This window comes from Phlebotomus papatasi, chromosome 2 (assembly GCF_024763615.1).
Source record: "Phlebotomus papatasi isolate M1 chromosome 2, Ppap_2.1, whole genome shotgun sequence".
Lineage (NCBI taxonomy): Eukaryota > Metazoa > Arthropoda > Insecta > Diptera > Psychodidae > Phlebotomus > Phlebotomus papatasi.
This window is the reverse complement of record NC_077223.1, coordinates 14,146,042-14,164,872: the sequence shown is the minus strand read 5'-3', so window position 1 is coordinate 14,164,872 and position 18,831 is coordinate 14,146,042. Positions and strand designations below refer to the sequence as shown.

Sequence of the window (18,831 nt, the reverse complement as noted above, 5' to 3'; positions counted from 1 at the left end):
ATAATTAATTCTCTTTTTTATTAAATTTTTATAATTAAATTTCTCTTTATAAATTACATATTTCTACAAATTCACAACTCTGCCAAACTTCCTATATTAGCCAAGACACATGGGGGATTATAACAGACAACAGGGAGATTTTATCCAAGGAACAAACCACTAATGAAGATATTTTGCGAGACACTGATGTACAGATCAGCGGGATATATTTCAAAGGGTGCCGGTCAAATCCCGAAAGCTAAAATCTGAAAGCCAAAATCCCGAAAGCCAAAATTCCGAATTTTTAAAAGTGTCATAGCTACTCCCACGATTGCACCCGAGCTTGCTGGCAAAGGGAAGTTGTCTGAGTCTTGGGAAATTATTCTACACATTATCCTCCATATAATTTCACCCCTGTCAGGATTCTGAACATTCGCGATTTTTTTGGATTTTGACCCTTTCAGGATTTTGGATCTTTCGAAATTTTGGCTATCGGCATTTTGGCTGCCTCCAATTTCAAAATATCGTAGTTTAAAGAGGCCCATTGCAAATTTTATACTGCCATATTTTTAACATTTCACTGACAAATCTTTATGTTTTACAGACCGTTAATCTTGTAACACTGGTCAGAGATGTGTGACACAAATTTTCTACAGACATTGACTTGGTGAAACCCCTTTGGGAAATCCTTGTTTCTGGCTCTAGTTTCCTACTCGGCCGGTTGTTTTATTTTCTCTCTCTCTTATACTACATCTAACACTCTTACCAATTTCCCACCACTCGACAGACGGAAAAGGTCATAATAAAAAAAATCCACCAACAAAGTGGGAGTAAATGAAAAAATTCTCAGCATTTTCCCCCGTTAACTCATAGAACTTAATTGCTGAAATCAATAGTTCTTCCACTCATTCTCCCATTTCTTACTTCCTTTTCAAGGGCCAACGAGCTCATCTTTCAGATTAGTTACACACGATTTTTTCACTCCACCAAACCTCTTGCCTTTTCGCATTTGAACCCTCGTCATTTTAAAATTACACCAGATGGACTTCTAAGAGGGGCAAGGGTTGGGGCAGAAAATGGAGATAGGAAAACATGTCGTGAAAATCACGCAAAACATCGAACAAGGAAATGATGCTTGAGTTTATATTTGATGGCTATTTTCCCTTCTTGCTTCCTTTTTGATGGGGAAACTGCGGTGAAAATGAACGAGATGGATGACTTTTAGCATTTTAGAAAATATACTGAAATAGCAATTGACTTTTTGATGCAATTCCTCCCGCAAAAGGATGTAAAAATCTTTGACTGGGATGGCATATTTGTCAAGAGTTAAAAAAAGGTCATATAGGTACGACTAAATGCCATTTGAACGTTTTCTATACTGTTGAAAGCAGCCAACAAGAAACCCAAGCAAAAACTGAGTGGGAAATTAAACACAATCAGAAAGAGTGTCATTAGCGGAAATGGAAAACGCGAACTTTTATGTATAGGGTTGAAATAAAAAAAAAAACAGAGTTTCATTAGGAAAGAAAAAATCTCTATATATCATATATTTCCATATTAATACATAACACAGTCTATTGAATATATGAAGAACCAAGAATGAATTGAATCAGTTCAAAAATGCTTTGAAGAGGCCAAAGAAGAATAGTAGGAAAAGAACGCCACCAAAAGCTTCAGCTAGTGCTGCATTAATTAAAATACTGAATAAAAATTAAACTGAATTTTAATTGATAAAATTCCTCATTTTAATTTAAAATCTTTCAGACAACTACTCTTTTTTTCATCTCTACTCTTCTTGTGCCACTGGCAAGAACTGTCTCTGATGGAGGAACAACAATAAAATGAATACAAAATTGACTCATATAGGGTACATTGGGGGTAACTTTGAACAGAATCTAAAAAGCTTAGTGATTTCCTCACTGTTTCAAATGGGAAAAGAGAAAAAGATCATGAAGAGTACTCCTTCAAGACCTTTTTTATTTCCCAATATAAAACAGTGAAGAAGACATTTCGAACTTCAAATTAAACTCTGTTCAAAATTACCCTCCTTTACCCTAGTCCCCGTACTACTTTGAATATTAAAGAAAGCGCATATGCAAATAAAATCAAATACTCGACTGACCGCAAATTAATTCTCAATTGATCATAAACTCATTATTGCCTCTTATCCTGAAGAAGGTATTTTTTTTTACACATGTTTTGTAATTATTCTCGTAGAGTTCATTTTCATATTTAGGGTAAATGGTGGAAAGCGAGACACTTAAGAAAAAATTCAATTTCAAATCCATTTTTAAACTGAATAAATAATTATTTTTTACCATTTTTTTGTATCATGGGATTCTTTGACAAATATTTTAACAGAATCTTAACAGTTGTTATTAAATATTGCAACCGAATAATCGGAAAATTCACGGAAATTAAAAAATAACACATTTTGAAAAGATAGACAAAATTTTGGAAAGTCGGACAAAAACTTTTGGAAAGTTGGACATAGTGATATTAATGACAAAATATTATACAAAATATGTAGATAATCAAATGTTGAGGGTTTTCTCTGTATACTTGCACATTTGATGGTTATGCTAATCCCTCCTTTATGGCCGGGTAACAGTTGAGGAACGCTAATTACCAAGGACTTCCTGGACGTCCAACCAAAAAGAGGTTCTGTAAATTTCACAGACGCCTCGCGCTGTCCAGCAGTTATAGCTTTAAAGCGGATGCAACTTCTTAGCAGATTTGGATTCCTCATCCGGCCAGGATCTTTTCCACTTGCTTTGAGAGTTCTGCAGAGGCTCCTATTTGTTTTCTCTAGGATTTTTTGCGATATTTACTATCCATTCTGTCAGAAAAAGTGGTCTTCGGAATCTGGAAATCTTTGCAGCCTTTCTCCATGAGATTTTCTCCTTATCAGCTGCTAACTGCTGTTGCAACTATTTCTCCGGATACTTTAGGATCTTTGTTGTTCTTGTTAACATTATTTCACTGCACAAAACCACCAAATTCATTCACAAAATCAACTTGTCCAGGATTTCATAAAACTTGTTTTGAAAGCAACGCGAAATTAAATCACTTTTCTATCCTTTTTAAATGTAATATTTCACAAATCTTTTTTATTCACCTTTTAAATGGATGTGTGTCCTTCGATTTTCACTGCGGACTTAACAGTTCACAAAATATGACGAAAAATCAAACAAAACACTTTGATATTTTCCTAGCAACTTCCCTAAGAAACAGTGAAAATGACAACTACCGTGTCAAGGTTATGAATATCACGCATGCAATACACTTTTTAAATTCTTCATGTAAGTCACCCTTTGATTGTTTTATAACGATTTTTGCATTTTTAACTTCTCGAATAATCATAAAATTAGGTTTAATAATCTTTTTATCGAAAATTGAAATATTTAATTGATTTATTATCAAGTTTTTAAGGAGGTGTCTCACATTCCACACTGCTTTGTCCAACTTTCCAAACTGTCTCGCATTAGGCCAATTACCCTACTGTAATATTCAAAAGAATATTTCCATATAAAATAGATGAACAGAAAAATCATCTGCTACGTGGCACAAAGAATTAAAAAAATAGAAACATAAAATTACCTATCAATCATTTTTGCATTTTTTGAGCAATTTCCTATAAAGTAAATAAAAATGAAACATTTGTAATTTATAACTAAAAAAAAGAACAACTATAAAATCGTTACATTCCACTCCAGGGATATTACAAGGGCCTAACTCATTTTGAGCATTTTTTCTCAGTTACATTACCGACAGATGTCGCAACTAAAAAAATGCCAACTAAGAAAATGTCGAGTTTAGTGCAAAAATATCTCTCCAGGGAACATGTACCAGAAAATCACCTCAAGAAATTGGTTAAATTCATCGGAAATGGTATTTTCAACATAAAGAACCAAAAGACCAAAAACAATTAATGGCGCCTATCTGTAAGCGTTTCTGAATAAAGATTGTAAAATTAGCTTACGGGGCATTAAACGTGACTTGATAAAATATTTTCTTGCATGTCACTAAAAAAAATCAAAATGAAAGAAAATGGGTGCCGCATGAGTTGACGAAAAAACAAGCAAAAATTTAAAAATTCACTTTTAAAATTTTGCCTTCGCGGTATGAACAATGGATTTTTCAGCATCGAAGTGGTACAGGCGATGAGAAATGGATATTGTTTGAATATCTTATACACAAAACAAGGGGTAACTCATATAAGGAAACCCTCGTCAATTGTCCGGGAATCCTAAAAATTGCATCGCGAACCCCGAGAAACCCACTTTTTGCATCGCGAACCCCGAGAAACTCAAGTATTACATCGCGATACCCTAGTAACTCAAAAATTGCGTCACGAAACCCGAGAAACCAAAGAATTGCATCGCGAAACCCGAAAAAAAACATATTTTTACTGCATGAAACCCGAGAAACCCACTTTTCGCATCGCGAAGCCCGAGAAATCCAATTTTTGCATCGCAAAACCCGAGAAAACCAAAAATTGCATCGCGAAACTCGAGAAACCCAAAAAATGCATCGCGAAACCTGAAAAACCCGCTTTTTGCATCGCGAATTCCGAAAAACGCAATTTTCGCATCGCGAAAATAGAGAAACCCAAGAATTGCATCGCGAAACCCGATAAACCCAAAAATTGCATCGTGAAACCAGAGAAACCCAAGAATTACATCGCGAAACCCGAGAAACACACTTTTTGCATTGCGAAGCCCGAGAAACTCAAGAATTGCATCGCGAAACCTGAGAAACCAGAAACCCTTCCCAGAAAAAATGGAAATGAGTTAGCCCTGGTCCCAAAACGTCGTAGTTTTTTTACCCTGTAAAGGATCAAAATCGGAAAAACAGCCAATTATCTCTAGGAAGAAAACAATGCTCATCATTTGGGGGAGACTGACGAGGAATTATGCATTATTAGCTACTAAAATTGAGAGAAACTGTCAATGGGGATTGTTATTAACAACTTTTTACTGATTTGAATCCTTCATTAGGCGAAAAACGATGAAAATCGATCAAAAGAAGAAAAGCACAAGTGTGTAATATTGCAACACGGCAATGTTTCATGGAATAATACTTGAACGGTACAGGACATTAAAAGGCTAAACTAGGATACACTACCACTACCCCCGTTGTATCCTCCATACTTAGTCGTTTCGTGGTGGAAAATAGCGTGTAGGAATGGTTTTGATCCACGAATGTTTCATTTTATCATCGGGGTATGTATTGTCAGAAAACGAGGTCCGATATTTCAAATAAATTATTTTTCGATTTTCTTCTAAAGGTTTTCTTTTTATTACTATTATGATTATTTGTAATCATTAAAATACATTTTTTTCAGATGATTTAACTAAAGTCTTAAAACCGGGAAAGTTTTTGGCGGGAAATTTTTGTATGTGTTCCGTCTTTCCTAATGTATTTTTATTGAAGAAAATTTCATGAAATCAAAATTTCTATTACTTTCTCTCTCAAACACAGTGTATATGTCTGACTCTTTCGCACTCTTCTTCTTCTTTTTCTTATAGGCATCACAAGGAATTCAATTTAGATTTAACCGCAAACCATTTTTCTAATTTATTAGACCATATATTTATTAGCGTAGAAAAAATTACCTCACTACTTTTTGCATTTTAAAGTAAACAACGTTAGAGGATTAAAGAGTTAAAATGTTAATTACATTTATGAAAGACTCTCAGAATCATGTTTGAATATGCTTTGAAAATAATTCTGATTTCGTTAGTCACTTCGCGAGTCAATTAAGTTTCAGGATTTATTTCATAGGAGACCGTGGTCATACGGGATAAAATATTTTGTATTTCAATGAGAACATATGCAAATAAAAATTGAATAAACTGTATCAAGAGACGCAATATTCTATGGTGAAAGAGAAACGCTTTTTCTCTTTCTACCTTCTCTTGTGAAATTTAATCCCACGAATTTTCCAGCAACGGCCCCAGAACCCACGCAGTCTCCTTCTTCAACCAAAAACCATTCTCTATCCACCCCCTTCGTGTATATTTAAAGTGTTTCGCTTATTGGACAATGAGAAATGGGGGTAAAAGTGATATTTAATTAAAGATACTTTTCACATTAATGGTGTCTGGAGCTTGAGGGAGAGAGTGGATGAAAATCAGGCAGAATCCAGGGGTTGCTTCAACCCACACAAACCATATTCCCATGCAAGATCTCCGCCCCAGAATCATCGTTAAATATTCAGGGAGAGAAAACCTATACGACACTCAGGGATAATCTCTGTATTTAATATGGAAAACCCCGAGAGACATAGTGGATGGTGAAAAAACGCACTTACATACATCCACCACAATTCCCAAATCATTTATATCAACTCCAGAGGAGGTGTTGGGATTTTCCTCATCCACTATATAGGAGAAGTCTCGAGTATGGGAGGCAAAGTGCATGTCTTTTCGTCTAAAGAAAATAACCCCAACGATAAATCAGAAAACCAAACATTTTCCACCAAAATTCACATGGATTAATTTGCATAATGTTGAACTGTTCGTATTTTAGGAATATAGCCCTGGCCCTGCAGTACGAGATAAATGATGAACAGTTGTCATTTCAGTAAAATACATAAAATTATGAGCAAGCTTTGAGAGAGTTGTATGATGGACATAAAAATTTTTAATAGATTGAAGATTAATAATAAAATAAGATTTTCAATCCAGATATTAACATTGCTGATATCGAAAAAACTGCAAAATTTTTAATAGGAGCAAGAAATATTCTACGGGAATAATAATAAAAAATAAAATGCTCATAATACTTCAATACTTAAATTTAATATTAAAATATTATTTTAAAAAAAATCATAGTAAATGGTATATAGTGCAATAAAGGATGCCAACGATACCACCACTCTATGACTTGTTTGCATATTGTATAATATATAAAAAAAAACATAACTTTTATGGTAAGTATAAGATCAGCGTGCAATAAATCCCAATTGCGCAATAAACTGAAAAAGTCAAATTTAGAAATATTTTATTGTTGCGAACTATCTGAGCTTTCAGTATTGCACTTTTTTAGTATACTTTTTTTAACTCGCTTTTTATTTCAATCAATAATTTTGCTAAATAAAAAGTATAGATGTATAAAACAAAAAGGATAATTTTCTAATTGGGGTGCCTCGAAAAAAACTTTCTACATATCGCTCCTTGGAAATTACAAGGCGCCAACTAATTTTCGGCCATTTTTCAGGAGACAGCATAAAAGATTCAACTTTGTGTAAATAAGTATCTCAATTAGGGTCGGAGGAACGTCTGTTCGACAGGGAACCCCTATTGACACTTTTGCCAAAATCTTGAAAATTTTTTAATGTATCTAGTAAAACATAAGTAATATAACGTTTTTTCTGTAATATACCTTTTACTATAAACAGAGATGTTTAAATTTCATATCCGGAATGGTACAGAGTAGGGTGTCAAAAGGTGCTGACACGAATTCTTAAAGTGTCAATAGACGTTCCTTTCACCCTAAATGACTGAACAAAAACAATTTATTTCTTTTCTATTTGTATGAGCACTAATGTAAACATCGAAACTTTTATATTTTTACCTTTCAAAATAGGCTTTTTAATGAGTTAGCTCCTTGTCGTTCTAAATTATGTGCAAATTTTGCTGAAATAAGAATGACAAGGGATCAACTTGCTTGAGTTAGTCCCCTGTTTCACAAAAATTTGAACGATGAATATATTTTGTGCCCCTTTACTTCAAACAAAATTATGCAAGTTAATAAAAAGATTAAAATTTTGAAAACTTTTCTAATAACGAAATTTAATGACTTATATCATCTGAAAATTTATTAAATTGACTTTCTAAGTGCATTAGAATCTCAAAATCGCAAAAAAGTGAGTTGATCTCTTGTAATTTCCAAGCAGCGATATAACTTAAGCGTTTTAGTATCCTCTTTTCAATACAAACTGATTTTCGGCCAATGACATTATTTATTCCAACATTAGGAATAACAGAAAAGAATAGTTAAGTAAATCCTAGCCAGTTCTAAAATCTTGAACGTCTAAAAACCTTAAAATTGTTGGGCGAGCAGATGGTAACTCTTAAACTTAATTTTCTACTAAAAGTTCCGCTTAAAAAAAAAACATTAAAGACATTTTCTCAAAGCTAAAGAAGAAAAAACCTTTTAATAATCCTGAGAAAAACTTTTGCACAGACGTAGAAACGTAAAAGATATAGAAAATCGTGATTTTTCAATTATGTTACTCCTTCAGTATTTTGGGCAATATTTTGAATGATTTTTAAATCGGTTCAAACCGGTTGTGAACCGGTAATGAGACGGTTATGAAGCAAGAAGTAATTTTTGTCCGAAAATCTATTTTATTATTTTTAAAATTATTTTGTGTTATCTTTACAGTGATTTATGAATAGTTTCAAATCGGTTGAGAACTGGTAAACGGTAAATAATGCAAAAATACTTTCGAGGTATAGCATCGAATTTATTGCTTGAACTCTACAGAGAAAGTAGTATTTAATTATAATAGCTTTAATTTTTGACCCCTGGAAATTTTAACTTTGAGCCCTCAAGGATCAAATTTAGGACATCTTCACAACTCATCAGAAGTTTAAAAAAAAAGTTTTAAGTATAGTAATTTTTCGAATTAATAAGGATCACTGACATTACCTTCAATTTTTCCTCGTCCCTCTAATAAAATTGTGAAAAAATTGCTCGCGTCGAGCTTTTAGAGGTTGTATTGCCACATCTTTTTCCGTAGACAAAAATGTCCTTCAATCATTCCTAATAACTATTTTTCAAGGTCAAAAATCAAAGAGACTCGAGAGAGCGTATGTCTGGTTATTTCTTAGCCGATTGGGCAAATTTTAATTCGCTGGAAAAGCTGTAAATTGGACAATACTAATGTGTTTTCACTTCAGACAAATCAACAATAAACCAAATCATTTTCATTCAGCTCTTAATGGAGAAGATGAAAGGTAGCCTATGATAGCATAGTCATCAGGGTAAACTAATCGATGATCGATATGAGGATCAAAGTTAAGGTCTACGAATCGTTGTCACGGGAGTTCCGTGTGAACATCAGTCTCAAACAGGGGGACGGCCTATCGTGGATTTTCAAATCTAAAAGTCGAAAGCATGAGAGGGGTCACTTTCAATAGTTCCACGCAACTCCTAGCCTATGCTAACGATATGTATATCATGGGACGCAATCTCAGAGGTGTACAATAAAGTTATGGCATGAAGTCTGGGACTAAGGGCTGCAGATAAGTGAAGGCAAAACAAAGTAGGGTGAAAGGAACGTCTATTGACACTTTAAGAACTCGTGTCAGCACCTATTGACACCCTACTCTGTACCATTTGGGATATGAAATTTGAACATCTCTGTTTATAGTAAAAGGTGTATTACAGAAAAAACGTTATATTTCTTATATTTTACTAAATACATTAAATAATTTTCAATGTTTTGACAAAAGTGTCAATAGGGGTTCCCTGTCGAACAGACGTTCCTCCGACCCTACATAGTGTCTCGTCAGCAGCAACTCTGGCAACATCTACGGAGAGCATCGGTCAAGCAAGGTATCCGATAGGGGACTACAACTTTGAAGTTGTTAACTCCTTTGCCTACATTGGGTCAACTATCACAGCCGAGAACAACATCTCAACAGATGTCTGGTCCAGAACCTTAAGCATAAAGACTAATGGCGGCTTCAGACTGGAGGTTTAGCCCAGTTTCCGAAGGTCTCAAAAATCTTAATAACGAACAATTTTTCAAAACCTATTGAATCATTTGCCCTTAACATCCAATCCTAAACAACAATTTCCTAAAATATCATGCTTGACGAGGAATTAAGACAGATAGCTAAACCCTAGGTCTGAAGCTCGTATAAGCTACTACTGTGTAAGAGCCTCGACAGACCTGAGGATTAGCCGAGAGACGGCATAACGTAATTATATTAGAAATAACGGTCAAAGTACATTTCCATTATTTTCCATTAAGCCGTCTCTCGACTTAAGTCGTAAGTGTGTCTAGTCTAGGGAGTCTAGGGCATAAGTCTATGATTCTGCCAATACTCACGTATTCGTCTGAAACGTAGAACCTCTGTAAACTTGCGAAATCTTACCGGCGTTTGAGAGGAGGATTCTACGACGGATTTATGGCCTCGTATGTGAAAAGGAACGATTCAGAAATTCCGGGGTCGCGTAATAGTCTCGAGTGGCAAAGAGTTCCAAGCCTGGCCAAGACCAGCCATTTGTTGTAGCGCCGATTAGTTAAATAAGCAAGGAACACTTGCTAGTTGTAATAAACTAATTATTAAAACTAGAGGAAACTGGGGCACCACCAAACACGGGGTAGTACCAAACACTGCGATTTCTTAATCAGATATTCAACTTCAGAGGACAAAACTTATAGAAATTTATAGGCATTCTAGGAATGTTTGTCCACTGAAGAAATGGTCAAAATAGTCCGAGTAGTTTAGAAGTAAAAATTAGTGTTTGGTGCTATCCCGTGTTTAGTGGTGCCCCAGTTTCTCCTATGCAATTTCAGACAAATTTTGAAATGATCTAAATACAACCTTCGGAATAAAGGTTTAGCCCACTCTTACCAAATAGGCAAAATTTCCGCAAAAATCTTTCTAATTGAAAAATTATAGCAGTTAAGCCACATGACTAAGCCTTATGTGTTATATTACAATACACACCTACTACCCAATCCTAATAATTAATGCAAATCTACTTTTGAGAGGTACATAGCATTTTAAGTTGTGAGTTCTAGAACGGTAAAGTAAATCTGTAAATTTACGTGGCTTCTATTTCGATCTTATATCGTTTTAAAAGGGTTAAACATAAACATGACTTATTGAATACTAAAAACAACATCTTTCTAATCTCTTAATGACATTGTGATGACTTTTGTCCAGGGCAAATATTGCGAAAACTCAACTTTTTAATTCCTCTTTCATATGGATTTAATATCTTTCCCACAATTCACAACTACAACCCTTTCATAACCATCGTATTGTCTCTGGGAAATTTTCCATACACAATGAGAATATAAGAGAAAGAAGTACATCGTTTCAAGGGTGCAACTACACCTTTGGGAGCAAAACTCCATAATCATCATTTTTGTAAAATCCACCCCCTTCTCTAACACACTCAGCCACCCCTTCCCCATTTTCATACAGTAAAAAAATCCTGATGAAAAGAAGTTCTATGAATTTTTGTTTCATTCCCCAATCCCCAAGTTTTCTTCTGGACAGAAAATCCACGTAGCTGAGATTTTTCATCTCTCAGAAAAGGAGCAGAAACATGATAGAAAATTGAAAGAACTTTAAAATAAAACCACATGGTTATGACTTTCAAAGCACGAAAAGTGCGGGAAAATTAGCAAAAGAAATTTTAAAAAAAAACGTGACAAAGAGATATGTTCACACAGAATACTGAATAATAAAAAAAAAACTAGATATGATATAGACTATCTCTTTAAAACACAAAATATGTCACAAGTCACAAAATTACACAACACAATTTTCCACACAAGCACCAAACAAACACACAGGAGGTGATAAAAGAATGGAAGTTGGGAGGAAAATGGGCTTAGATGGTTCCCACCCACAGAACAATGTGAAAACTGAGGAAAAGCTAGGAGCAGTAGAGTTATAATAATAATATTATGTAAAATCGCACTCACACAGTGATTTGTGTGGATAAAATGTTATTTTCTATGAGGGTCCTCCATTCTTTACCCCTTACTCACTCGGGTCCCACAAACTGTGTTACAACGTACAAAAAATGGTAATGGATGAATTTTCATATAGTGAAGGATACACGGTTAAATTAAAAATTAATAAAAATTGCTATCATAAAAAAATAATATCCAACTAAAACAGAGATAAAATTAGTATAAACTTTCCAACAAACAAAAAGAAAAATAAATTAAACAACATAAATTGGCCCTATTTTTTTGTACCAAATTTACTATCGCGATAGTATTATTACTTAAAATTTATAGAATAAAAGGAAAAAATGCTCAATTTTATTATGAAATGCAAAAATGATTTTTTTTTATTTTAAATAAAATTAAGGGATTTCGTAAACCATCCAAATAAAATGGGTTCTAAAATAGAACAATTAATTTTCAAAAATTGGACAAAAAGATTCAATTAAAATTAAGAATTCCCCAAAAATCTGTGCAAGCCATTGCGGAGGTATCTCCTTATCGGGGCAGATCTAGGACAATATGGCTGAATCAAATTCAAAATCTTGCCTTGGAGCGCCTTGGGTCGAGCACAAAAAATATTTCTAAAGTAATGGAGGATCGATAGGCTTAGGCTGCTAACCTGAATACCCTAGGCTCGCGACCCCTATAGGGATAAGCAGTTAAAAATAAATTATAGAGTGCAAAATATCTCAAAAACTTGATATATTTCGATATATAGTGTCACACAGAAAAAAATATTTCGTAAAATTATTCGCAAATGTTTGTAAATTCTTACTGGGGATTTACGAAATGCTCGTAAGGGCAGAATCACATTGACAGTAAAATGCTCACCGTATTTCGTTAATTTACAAATTTTCATTGCAATTCTTACGCAAATTCTCTATTACCGTATTACCTTGTCTTATACTCGGTGGCCCTATGTGATATGAGAAAATTGAATAAATAAAACGACAATGCGATAAACGGAGAGCAAAAAAACTGTAAGACAAATTAATCGTACAGTTTTTTTGTTCACCCTTTATCGCATTTTCGTTTTATTTCTTCAATTTTCTTACATTATTTTCATCTAGTGCCACCGAGTATGAGACAAGGTAATACGGTAATCGAGAATTTGAGTAAGAATTGCAATGAAAATGCATAAATTAACGAAATACGGTGAGGCTACGGCGAGAATTTTATTGTCAATGTGATTCTGCCCTAAATTGTATAACCCTTTAAGGACGACAAGGTCAAAAATCGGCGGTAGGAATAAATCACCTTTTCTGACTTTTTAGAGCAAAATATACCTTTAGATGGCCGTAGGAATAATTTCATTTTTGGGTCACCGGTGACCCAATCGTCCTTAAAGGGATAACGCACTAAAAAGTTTGTATTTTTCATTAACTTTGTTTGTTTTGTAACATGATCACTTGAGGGGCATTTTTGTTCTTTCACAAATATTTGTTTATACATTTTTGTTTGATTAGCAAAAATTTTCGAACAAATGACAAAATTTTACGTATGTTTTTGGTGTGTTTACGAACATTTTCGAAAAAAATGTTTGTCAAAAAATCCCACATTTTTACCTAAATCAAATTACAAAAACAAATCATAAATAATGAAAATTAACATTTCATAGGGAAATTAATTGAAATTTTGGACAATGTTCAAAGTTTAACCCTTTAAGGACGATTGGAACACCGGTGTCCCATGGAGAAAATAATTTTTCCTTACTACTCCAAGTTATTTTTTTCATACGTTTGTACGTAATTGCAAAGTAGAAGGTTGAAGAAATCTAGGATATTTTTTGCAACACTCCAGCTATTTGCTATATAGTAAATATTTAAGTTTAAAAATGGCGAATTTTTAAATTCTGATATTGAAAAATGTTCTTAATTATTTTTTATACTTTCAATTTTTTAAGCAAAACCGTTTTGGGAAAAGAAACCACAATACTCATACATAAAATTTTTCATTAGACTAAAAAATATTATTCATTGGTATTGTCAGAAAATTGATTTAAATTTTTGGACTATTTCTGTCCCTATCGCTCCTAGAGGTAAAAAATGTACCGCCGAATCAGATTCTGTTGGATTTTTCAAAGTCAGATGTAACACGTTTCATTGATTTTATTTATCGGTTAAATTTTTATAGTTGATTTTCGGTCCGCAAAAAGTGTCTCGTCGTTAAAGGGTTAAGGTGCAATATTTTCAATAAAAATTGAAGTTTTTTCTTATTTCCTTTTCGGGAGGGTTATTTGGCATCTTGAACAATAGTTTATCGTTTTTGCTTTTTCTAAAAATATTTTTAATACGCTGACAAATAAATAAAAAGATCCGTAAATAAAAAAACAGCCGTAAATTAAAACCAGAATTAACCCTTAACGCCTTACTTTTAAGAAGCTCCCATAAAAAATCCTCCCTTATCAAATGTATGTTAAGCATTCCGTTTTGCGTTTGTAGTGACAAGCATCGGAACTTATAAAATTGTGTTACTCAGCTGTTACTGACAAAATGAAGTATTTACCAAATTTTCTTGATTTTAAATGTATGCAAATTTCTTTCTAACCTAAAATACGTGTTCTTAATTATTTTTCAGTAATATTATTGAAAAACTGTTTTTTTATACAAATTTTTTAGGTTTTTGAAATGTTAAATAAAAAACAAATTGTTGTCTTTGTAATTTCAACCGTTTATACAATATTTGGAACTAAAAATAGGAGGTGTATTTGACAATTTAAGTCGTCCACCATTGATATCCGTGAAAAATCCCGTCGTTAATTAAGACCTATAGTTAAAATCTTAGAATTAAGTCACTAAATAATACCCATAGTTGGGTGCTTATTAAAAGCCTTATGTCAATTGGGTTAGACAAAAATTTAACTGTAATTTTGGACACCTTGCTTGTAATTCTGGACCCTTTGCTTGTAATTTTGGACATTTGATATTTCGCAATAGAAGTATCATTCTCGTGAATTTCAAAAACTCAACTTATTTATGTGAAAAAACTGGTCTCAAGAAGCCTAAAAACTTTTCATATAATTGTTTTAATAGAATAAACTTCATCACTCTCAGTAAGTATGCGCAGATTCACGCAATGCCTTACCGTTCCAGAACTATTCTAAATCTTCTAGCATAGCATCTCTTTGTAGATGTAATGCTTCTGTATTTCTCTAGGCATTGCATAACCTCGTCGAAAAAATGCACAGCTCTACGGGAAACATTAATAACTGCCTGAAATAAGCAACACAATCTCACTGATAAACCTGTGACTAAATTGTTTTTTTTTATCATGGAAAACGTAATTCTCAAAGCATATTTCACTTCATTTCTAATGAACAAATCACTGTCAACATGAATTAACACAACATTCAATGAATATTTAATAATATTACAATGTTCTGTCATATTTCTTGTAAGGAATTGCTCACACTGATACGTCAACAGAGCAATTTTAATTCAAATAATATTCAAATTACACGAATTTAGTGTTAATATTTTCTAAAAAGAATACATTATTCTTTAAATATTCAAAGAAAATTCCATAATTTTAATCAAATTATTTATAGTGTTCAATGTTACCCTTAAAGTGTCCAAAATTAAAAGCACTTCTCCTGAAGATTTATATAAAATACATTATTCATTAAACATTCAAAGAAAATTTTATAATTTTAATCAACTTATTTGTAGTTAAATCAAATTATTTGTAGTGTTTAATGTTACCCTCAAAGTGTCCAAAATTACAAGCTGTCCCAAATTACAAGCAGTTCTCCTGAATATTTAGATGAATACATTATTCATTAAACATTCGAAGAAAATTTTATAATTTTGATCAATTTACAGTAGAGTCTCCTAAATTCGAACGCTCGGGGGGTATTTTTGACATTTCTCACCTCCCAAATTCGAACGATTTTTTTTCTCAAAACTAACGAAATTTGTGTGAGATTTAATTGTACTTTGAATCAAATTCTCGTACTTTCTCACAAGTTTTAGTGGTAACATACTTCCTTTTCATTTTACATGACCATATTGTATGTAAACATTCAGGAAGAAGCACATAAATATTATTTTCATTAACCAAAGAATACGAACTTTCTAACATAACCTCACAATTGACATTTTGAATCCAAACGGCGTTCGAATTTGAGAGATTCAGATTTGAGAGACTCTACTGTATTCGTAATGTCCAACATTAGCCTCAAAGTGTCCAAAATTACAAGCAGTTCCCCTACATTTAATCAAAAGGGAACTCTATATATTGTTATTTTATTTTTATTGTTATCATAATTATTTTTCCAGCTAATTTGAGAAAATACAAGAAAAGAGATTGTTTTTACTACCAAAATAGAAACACTTTCCCCGAAAATAATATAGTATGTTGGCATCGTTGATGATTATAAGCGAGAATAAGCTTAATAAACTCGATTTATTAAGTAAAAAGACAAAAAAAAATTGTTTAAATATTTTTTTAGTAATTTTTCAATTAGTTAGGGAGGGATTAAGCTGAAAAAATTGAAACACTAAAACAAAGTTATGCAAATAGCACTGCTGTCAAAATTAGCCAATACACGCTCCATAAAATAAATAAATGCCCTGCTATCAACAGTTTTGTTTGCCACTTTGAATCTATAAATTGCAATTTATGTAAGACCAAAAGATACATCTAATGTTGCTTCTGATTTAAGTATTAAAAATGAATTACCGTAGATTATAATAGTTTTTGGTAAAAAATGGTATGTGTCTTAGCTTACCGGCATATTTTTGTTTTGCAATTTTGAATAATTCTTGATATTTTGGGTCAAAAATCCATTCTTTTTTTTACTGTGTAGAGTTGTTAAATATTTTGGAAAGATGGGGGTAAGCTGAAAAAGGGAAAAAGTCGTTGTCCCTTGGAAAAACCCACTTCCCTTTAGCTAGCACATCTATTCACACGGGAAAATTTTTCCCATTCACTACACATACACATATGATTTTCCAGCTTTCATCCACAACTTTATACCACCATCCTCAACATACAATGCCAGGGACGAAAAAAAAATCTACGAGTGACAATATAGAAGAGTAAAATTCAACGAGATACTCACAATGAAGAGGAGAAAAGGCTCTGTAATTATGTATTCCCAGGTTTCATGTAAATTGTTCTTGTTTTTCTTCAAGTATCTGTCTTTCTCTCTCTCTTTATTTCTACCGCACACAAATATCTTCTCTCACAATCTCTTGTCAATTTCTCACTCCTTTGTTGTGTCCTTCACTGAGTAAATTTTCTTACAACAGTCATATGAATAATTCTTTCGATTTTTCTGTTATTGGATTCTCCTTCTAAACCAGACAACTCATACGATGGTGCATCTTGCAACACATCACACAGGGAATGAGAAATCTTGCAGACTACGCCAATGTGTCTCTCAACAGCGCAAAAAACACAATATTCTGTCCTGAGACAATTCACTGTTCATTGAGAGAGCGCAAGGACGAAAATGAGAAAATAACCGAAAATCCCTTATACATTGTCCTGATTTTATTCACCATCATCACTAACCTCAAAACCAACATTTTTTTTAACACCTTCTTCTCCTCTCCAAAAAATTCTGGGAAGAGAACTCAAGAAAAAAAGGACCTCTGCAGAGGCAAGAAAAAAATGTTCACCTCAATTGCACCTTCCGCAGAAATGTCCCTTTCTCACATCTCATCCATGGAAAAGTGAAAAATAGTCAAGTTCATGTGAAAATGATGCACACAAAAGTTTCACACACTTTTCCACACACTCAATATTCAATCAACCTTTCCAGCTACCGCAATTGAGAAATCCCTTGCAGACAGGATCAAACTCAAGAACCAACTAAATTTGATGTAAATCAGCGAAAAACTGGGAACTGGGACTCCCTTCGCCGTACAGGGGAAATTTCCTCGCAGGGAGAGAATAGAGCACGGAAAATGAGAGAGCGAGGAAAATTCACAAATACAGTAACACTTGATGAAGGAGGGCAGTGAGTTAGGGGATGTTGATTTACTCTCACTGTGCTCTTACACTCTGGAAAGGTTATCGGATGGACGTCTCAATAAGCCATCAACAGAGAGAGTAAAAAATTGAATAAATAAACTTCAATGAGAACAGTGCTTATCAAATTGCACAGAGCATCTAAGGATCGATGTGATTATGATCGAATATTAAATTTTATTTCCATCAATTTCCCACTAAGCTATCTCTTAGGTATACTCTTTCCAAACCGTGAAATATCCAGCGAACCAATTTTAGAATTTTTAATCAAAAATATTTTTGGTACGATTTTAATCGGAATCCTTTAAAAAATATCCTAGATTTGGACATTGTAACAGTTTGTAATTTGTCACAAGAATCGATTTTTTTCGATTCTATATAAAATGTTTCTGCCAGAATCCGAAAGAACGCGAAAGGGTTATGGTGTTATTCCAATGAAAAAGTAACATGTTTCGCCTGTTTGATAATTTTAGAACACTGTGAGGACTGTAGAAAATAGTCCAGACAGGAACCAACACAAAGAAAAGTCGATAATCCAGAAGGACTTGATAACAGTCAAGTGCTGAAAAAACATGTTATTTTTTTATTGCAACAGCACCATTATAGTGACTTTGAAACTCGGAGATAACTGTGGAAAATAATCAAGATAGGATCAAACACCAAGAAAAGTCGATAATGCAGAAGATCTTTACTATTCTCAAGAGCTTCTACACAGTGAGAGAAATCCGAAAAAGTTAAAATAACATTCCGGATATGTTAATTTTACCCTGCAGTATTGATCCGAAATCGGTGTAAATATTATGCTTTTTAGGTATATTAGGGGTTAAAGTTAGACTTTTTCATGTTAATTTTCCCCTTAAAAAGGTGTAAAATTAACATTAAAAAATGTTGATATATTTTTACACCTAAAAATTGTTAAATTTATGAGGAAAAGAAGTTAATCGCACCCCCGTTTTTTTTTCTCAGTGAATCTCTTAGCCCTTAACGTTCGTTAAGTTCGAATAGTACGAATTTTTATACATCCTTTTTATACAAATTTAAAAAAAAAAGTATAAAGAATAGCAGACTTACCAATTTTGAGATTTTTCTTCATAACTTCAGTCCATTGAAGAGCATCACATCACTTAATTATCGTACAAATATTTACTTACTTCCGGCACATT

The 18,831-nt window shown here is 33.2% G+C and overlaps 1 protein-coding gene across 1 annotated transcript in view; it reads right to left on the bottom strand.

Annotated features, from left to right (window-relative positions):
* The window catches only part of LOC129802670 (uncharacterized), a 154,314-nt gene extending 136,822 nt beyond the window's left edge, over positions 1 to 17,492 (bottom strand). Inside the window, exon 1 of the mRNA XM_055848665.1 lies at positions 16,755 to 17,492. The gene's annotated coding sequence lies outside the window, so the exon portion shown is untranslated. The remainder of the gene's footprint in view (positions 1 to 16,754) is intronic.
* Between the last annotated feature and the right edge of the window lie 1,339 nt (positions 17,493 to 18,831).